The sequence below is a fragment of the Chiloscyllium plagiosum genome, chromosome 10, assembly GCF_004010195.1.
Source record: "Chiloscyllium plagiosum isolate BGI_BamShark_2017 chromosome 10, ASM401019v2, whole genome shotgun sequence".
In the NCBI taxonomy this organism is placed as follows: domain Eukaryota; kingdom Metazoa; phylum Chordata; class Chondrichthyes; order Orectolobiformes; family Hemiscylliidae; genus Chiloscyllium; species Chiloscyllium plagiosum.
Window position 1 is genome coordinate 59,721,038 of NC_057719.1, and position 7,543 is coordinate 59,728,580.

At 42.1% G+C, this 7,543-nt stretch overlaps 1 long non-coding RNA gene across 1 annotated transcript in view; it reads left to right on the forward strand.

The window, feature by feature from the left end:
• The window catches only part of LOC122553696, a 71,208-nt gene continuing 63,665 nt past the window's right edge, over window positions 1–7,543 (forward strand). The window contains exons 1-2 of the long non-coding RNA XR_006312792.1: window positions 1–336; window positions 1,930–2,041. This is a non-coding gene — a long non-coding RNA (uncharacterized LOC122553696). The remainder of the gene's footprint in view (window positions 337–1,929; window positions 2,042–7,543) is intronic.

Genomic DNA, 7,543 nt, shown 5'->3' on the forward strand with positions numbered 1-7,543 from the left:
TCCTGACCTGGTCTCTCTGCAACTTGTGACGGGTCCCAGCGGCTCGCAACCTGGTCTCTCAGCAGTATTTGGCTGGTCTCTCGGTGGTGTGGTGGGTCCCGGCCTGGTCTCTCAGCTGCTCATGGCAGTGTCTCGGCAGCGTGCAAGTGGACCATGCCTGGGCATGTTCCCCAGGGGCAATGAGGAGATCGGAGAGCTGGCGGTTTCAGCAGCAGCAACAGTATCTGTGGGAGTGGCCCTGAGAACAGATAGCAGAGCAAGATAAGCTGAGGACTCATCGAAGACTGTTGAACTTATTCCGTTTTGTTCCGAGTTTAAACTATGAAAGACTTTAATGTAAATTATTAACTAATTCTTTATTTTGCTACTATTCTATAAAGTAACGCTTACATTTTTCATTTTCGTTTCTAATACTACTTTTTACCTAAGCTTTGTTTTGAACCTTGGTACCTAAGATGGCGCCATGTGTGATGGCATGATACACTTTTCACTGAACCCCTGTACTTGAGTACATGTGACAATAAAATGTAGAATCTAAAAAAAATCTAAAATCTAAAAAAGCCTAATTCAGTTAGCTTGATTCTGTCAAGTGGAAGGTGTTAGAATCAATAAGAAGATTACTAGGCACCTGGAAACCCTCCAGGAAATAGGGAGCAGTCAGCATGGTTTTGTGAAAGAGAAATTGTTTTTAACCAACTCATTGGAATTCGTTGAAACAATAAGTGGTCTGGATAAAGTGAATGCTGTATTTCAATTCCCAAAATATATTTAATAAGGTTCCACATGAAAATCTATTGTGCAAATAAGACCTCGTGATAAATGGAATTACATTGTAGCATATTTGGAATTTTTTCTGGTTGTGCAAATGAGTCTGTGTCAGATTGGCAGGTGGTGGCAAATAGAGTCAATATGTGTCTGTACTTAGGCCTCAATGTTTTACAATTCATTTCAATTATTTAGAGGTAGGGATCAAAGGCATAGTAGCTACATTTGCAGAAGACACAGACATACACATAGAAAAGTATGTTGTGAAGATGATATAAGAAGGATGTAGACTAATATATCTAAGTTAAGTGAGTGGGCGATATTCTCATACATGAAGCATAAAGTGGGAAGATGTGAAGTTTTTCATTTTAGCAGGAAGTCTAAAAGCAGATGATTATTTAAATGGTGAATATTTGCAGAAGTATGATGTGCAGAGAGATCAACATGTTCTAGTCCATGAGTCACAAGAGGTTAGAATACAGGTGTAGTAAATGATTAAGAGCGTTCATGGAATGCTATCCTTTATTACAAAAGGAATTAAATATGAAAGTAAGGATGTAAATGTATTGGAGGCAATTCAGGGGAATGATTTGGTTGTGTTATGAAGATATGTTGGATAGACTGGGCTTATTTTCACTGGAGTCCAGAAGAGTGAATGGGATTTGATTGAAATTCATAAGGTTCTGAAAGATCTTGACAAGGTGGATATGGAAACGAGTTTAGTGTTGGGTGAATCCAGAACTGAAGGATCTATCTTAAACTTGAGGAACACTCTGTTAGGAGAGAGATGAGGAGAAATCTTTTTCTGAATGTTTTATAACTTTGGAATTCTTTACCTTAAAAGTTGGCGGAGGTAGGTTCACTGAATATTTTAAAAGTAGGGGTAGATAAATTCTTTTTGGACAAAGCAATCAAAGGTTATCGGGGGTTAGATGGGAATGTAGAAGTTGGAACATGAACAGTTCAACTATGATCTTGTTGAATGGCATAGCAGTTTGAATGGCCAAATGGCCAACTTCTGCTCCCAGTTTGTACAAAATACCTAAAGGCAGACTGCAGATTGAAAACTCAGACAAAAGCTTTTGTAGGAATGGCTAATATTATTCCAGAAAATATTGCACCAGTAAGATTGTAACAAATAAATACCATTTAATTTGTTTACAGTGAGTGTAAATAAGGACATAGAAGATTATGGAAGTTCTATATTGGAGGATTGCATCAGTTCCTGGACGCAGTTGGAGAAGTCACCAGGGAGCAGCGGAGCCTGTCAGGATATGTGAGTATACGGTTTAAATTTCTTTTAGTTCCGGTTTTTCTTCAGTTCCTGGATGTAGTCGGAGAGGTCACGAGGTCACATATTTGAGCGGTTGCTTTACCCAAAACACTACTCGGCTAGTGTCTCCCAAACATCCTCCTCTAACCAAAAAAAACGTTGTGTGCATCGGTTGATAAGGTGACAATTGCTTTCTTTCGTGTTTCTTTTTTTTCCTGGAAGTCTATTTGGGAATTTGGAATAATGGGAATTGAGGTTAGGGCAGTTGAATGTTCTTCCTGCAGTATATTGGAGGTGAGGGTCATCACTAGTGTCCCTGCTGACTGCATCTGTGGGAAGTGCAGCCAACTCCAGCTGCTTGAGAACCATGTTAGGGAACTGGAGCTGGAGCTGGATGAACTTCAGATCATTTGGGAGACGGAGAGGGTTATTGAGAGGAGTTACAGGAAGGTAGTTACTCCACAGCCATGTGAAGAAGGTAGATGGGTTGCTGTTAGGGGTAGGAAAGGGAACCAGCAAGCAGTGCAGCGGTCTCATGTGGTGGTTCCACTCAACAACAAGGCTACTATTTTGGATACCAATGGGGCACAGGTCTCTGATGCAGGGTCTGTCCCTGTTGCTCAGAGGGGAAGGAGGAAGAGGAGTAGAGCTTTAGTCATTGAGGACTCCATAGTTAGGGGGACAAATAGGAGGTTTTGTGGGAACAAACGAGACTCACGATTGGTGTGTTGCCTCCCAGGTGACAGGGTTTGTGATGTCTCTGATCATGTTTTCGGGATCCTTAAGGGGGAGGGGAAGTAGCCCCAAGTCGTGGTCCACATAGGCACCAATGACATAGGTAGGTAGGAAGAAAGGGTGGAATCTAAGGCAGAAATTCAGGGAGCTAGGATGGAAGCGTAGAGCTAGAACAAACAGAGTTGTTATCTCTGGTTTGTTGCCCATGCCACGTGTTAGTGAAGTGAGGAACAGGGAGAGAGCAGAGCTGAACACGTGGCTGCAGGGATGGTGCAGGAGAGAGTTTTGGATTCTTGGATATTTGGACCTCTTTCTGGGGAAGGTGGGACCTCTATAAAGAGGATGGTCTTCATCTGAACCAGAGGGGTACCAATATCCTGGGAGGGAAATTTGCTAATGCTCTTAAGGGTGGGTGGGGGGAAGGTTTAAACTAATGCAGCAGGGGAATGGGAACCTGAATTGTAATTCCAGTGTACAGGAGTAGTGAGGTCAGGGATAGGTTTACAAGGTGGCAAGAGGGTACTGGCAATCAGGATGTTGGTTTGAAATGTGTGTACTTCAATGCCAGGAGCGTCCGGAATAAGGTGGGTGAACTTGCAGCATGGGTTGGTACCTGGGATTTCGATGTTGTGGCCATTTCAGAGACATGGCTGGAGGAGGGACAGGAACGGTTGTTGCAGATTCCAGGATTTAGATGTTTCAGCAAGAACAGAGAATGTGGTAAAAGAGGCAGAGGTGTGGCATTGTTAGACAAGGGTAGTATTACAGCAGTTAAGAGAGCATTTGAGGACTCATCCACTGAGGTAGTTTGGGCTGAGATTAGAAACAGGAAAGGAGAGGTCACCCTGTTGGGAATTTTCTATAGGCCTCCGAATGGTTCCAAGGATGTAGAGGAAAGGATAGCAAAGATGACTCTTGATAGGAGCGAGAGTAACAGCGTAGTTGTTAAGGGGGACTTATAACTTCCCCATATTGACTGGGAATACAATAGTTCGAGTAGTTTAGATGGGTCCGTTTTTGTTTAATATGTGAAGGAGGGTTTTCTAACACAGTATGTAGAAAGGCCAACAAGGGGAGATGCCATATTGGATTTGGTATTAGGGAATGAACCCGGCCAGATGTTAGATTTGGAGGTAGATAAGCACTTTGGCGATAGTGACCATAATTCAGTTATGTTTATAATAGTAATGGGCAGGGATAGGGAAAGAGGTATAACTGGGGAAAGGCAATTATCATGCAATTAGGCAAGATTTAGGATGCAAAGGATGGGGAAGGAAACTGCAGGGGACGGACTCTCTTGAAATGTGCAGCTTATTGAAGGAACAGCTACTGCAGGTCCTTGACAAGTATATCAGGCAGGGAGGTAGTTGTCAAGAGAGGGAGCTATGGTTTACTAAAGAAGTTGAAGCTTTTTCAAGAGGAAGAAGAAGGCTAATATGAGGATGGAGGCATGAAGGCTCAGTTAAGGGGCTTCAGAGTTATAAGTTAGCCAGAAAAGATCTAAAGAGAGGGCAAAGAAGAGCCAGGAGGGGACATGAGAAGTTGTTGATGGTAGAATCAAAGAAAACTAAGGCCTTCTATAGGTTTATCAGGAATAAAAGAATGACTAGGGTAAATTAGGGCCAATCAAAGGTAGTAGTGGAAAGTTGTATGTAGAATCTGAGGACATAGGGGAAGTGCTTAATGAATACTTTTTGTCAGTATTCACATTGAAAAAGGGCAATGTTCGTGAGAATATGGAGATACAGGCTACAAGATTAGATGAGATTGAGGTTGACAAAGATGAAGTTTTAGCAATTTACAAAATCTGAAAATAGATAAGACCCCAGGGCCAGATGGGATTTATCCTTGGATTCTCTGGGAAGCCAGGGAGGAGATTGTAGAGCCTTTGGCTTCGATCTTGATGTCACCATTGTCAACAGGAGTAGTGCCAGAAGACTGAAGAATAGCAAATGTTGTTCCCTTGTTTAAGAAGGGCATTTGGGATAACCTGGTAATTATAGGCCAGTGAGCCTTACTTCGGTTATGCGTAAGGTGTTGGAAAAGTTTATAAGAGATAGGATTTATAATCATCTGGGGGAAAGGAATAATTTGATTACGGATTGTCAACATGGTTTTGTGAAGATTGTGCCACACTAACCTTATGGAGTTCTTCGAGAAGGTGACAAAACATGTGAATAAAGGTAAAGCGGTTGATGTGGTATATATGGACTTCAGTAAGGCATTTGATAAGGTTGCACATGTGGTATATATGGACTTCAGTAAGGCATTTGATAAGGTTGCACATGGTAGGCTATTGCACAAAATATGGAGTTTCGGAATTGAAGGTGATTTAGCGGTTTGGATCAGAAATTGGCTAGGTGAAAGAAGACAGAGGGTGGTGCTTGATGAGAAATGTTCATCCTTGTGCTCAGATACCAGTGGTGTGCTGCAAGGATCTGTTTTGGGGCCAGGGCAGTTTGTCATTTTCATAAATAATCTGGAGGTGGGCATAGAAGGATAGGTTGATAAATTTGTGGATGAAACTAAAGTAGGCGGATTTGTGGACAGTGCTGAAGGATGTTATGGGTTAAAGACATAGATAAGATGCAGAGCTGGGCTGAGAAATGGCACACGGAGTTTAATGCGGAAAAGTGTGAGGCAGTTCACTTCAGAAGAAGTAACAGGATTGCAGAGTACTGGGCTAATGGTAAAATTCTTGGCAGTGTAGATGAACAGAGAGATCTCGGTGTCCAGGTGCATAATTCCCTGAAAGTTGCCACCCAGGTTGATAGGGTTGTTAAGAAGGCATATGGTGTGCTGGCATTTATTGGTGTGGGGATTGAGTTTCAGAGCCACAAGGTCATGCTTCAACTGTACAAGACACTGGTAAGGCCACATCTGGAGTATTGCGTACAGTTCTGGTCACCGCATTATAGGAAGGATGTAGAAAAGGATTCAGAGGAGATTTACTAGGATGTTGCCTCGTATGGATGGAAGGTTTTACGAGGAAAGGCTGAGGGAACTGAAGCTGTTTTCGTTGGAGAGCAAAAGGTTGAGAGGTGACTTAATAGAGATGTATAAGATAGTCAGAGGGTTAGATGGGGGTAGATTTTGAGCCTTTTTCGTCGGATGGTGAAGGCTAACACATGGGGACATAGCTTTAAATTGAGGGGTGGATTTAAGACAGATATCAGGGGTAGTTTCTTTACTCAGAGAGTAGTAGGGGCGAGCCTTTTTCGTCGGATGGTGAAGGCTAACACATGGGGACATAGCTTTAAATTGAGGGGTGGATTTAAGACAGATATCGGGGTAGTTTCTTTACTCAGAGAGTAGTGGGGCGTGGAATGGCCTGCCTGCAACGGTAGTAGACTCGCCGACGTTAAGGGCATTTAAATGGGCATTGGACATATATATGGATAATAATGGAACGGTGTTGGTTAGATGGGCATAAGATTAATTTCACAGGTTGGTGCAAATTCGAGGGCCAAAGGTCCTGTACTGTGCTGTAACGTTCTATGTTTTATGAAGTAACTCAATTTTTGTCTGATAAATTAGCCTAAAAGATTGTTAGTTATTCGTTGAGACAAGTGGCAGGCTCAAACCCTGATGTTCGTGAAAGACTTGAATTTTTCTCCAGAGTGTTTGTTAAATAAATGTGTATTAGTACAGGTACAGGGAAATTGTTGAGCTGTTTCACTGTGTAGCATGAATTCAAACTGTGACTGTTACTGTTTCTGTGTCTAAATTGCCCCTTAATATTGACCTTAATGTAGAAAATCTGCTGCCTACAGATGTTTTCACAAGATCTAGTGAAATTATTAAGGATAAAAATGTATTTGCAAGTTCAAGCAGCTTGAAAAATATTTGTCTGATTTTAGATGTATTGGATAAAACAATGCTCTGACTAGCTCTGGGTAAAGGCTATCAGATCAACCTTAAGAATATCTTCCACTTCAACTGATTTGATTGTATTGTGCATGATCTGTTCTTATCACTGTGGATATGGTTTGAATCTAATGCATTTTGACTACTGAAATCTGCATACAGGTAGTCCTGCCATTGTTGGACTATTGGCATCCACCAGGTGGAAAATTTCAGGAAGCCACAATAAGCTTGTGTAGAGAGGAGCCTCGATTATCCGAATACCAATTATCCGAAAATCGGATTATCCGAAGGAGATCTCCAGGTCCCGATGGAAACATTGCATCAAAGATGTGTTTCCAACAGTGATCGCGTCTTTTGTTTACAGTGATTAAACAGGCACTGTCTCCAAATGACTGACTGCCCTACAGAAAGCATAAGGGACTGTCAGAGAATACAGGAGGATATAGATAGACTGGAGTGTTGGGTGGAAACGTGGCAGATGGTTTTCAATCCAGAAAAATATGAGGTGATGCATTTAGGCAAGACTAATTCTAGAGCGAATTATGTAATGAACGGAAGAGCCTTGGGAAAAGTTAATGGGCAGAGAGATCTGGGAGTGCAGGTCCATTGTACCCTGAAGGTTGCTGCACAGGTGGATAGAGTGGTCAAGAAGGCATATAGTATGCTTGCCTTCATTGGACGGGGTATTGAGTATAAGAACTGGCAAGTCATGTTAAAATTGTACAAGACATTCGTTCAGCCGCATTTAGAATACTGCGTACAGTTCTGGTCGCCACATTACCAAAAGGATGTGGACGCTTTGGAGAGGGTGAAGAGAAGGTTTACGAGGATGTTGCCTGGTATGGAAGGTGCTAGCTATGAAGAGAGGTTGAGTAGGTTAGGTATATTTTCATTAGAAAAAAG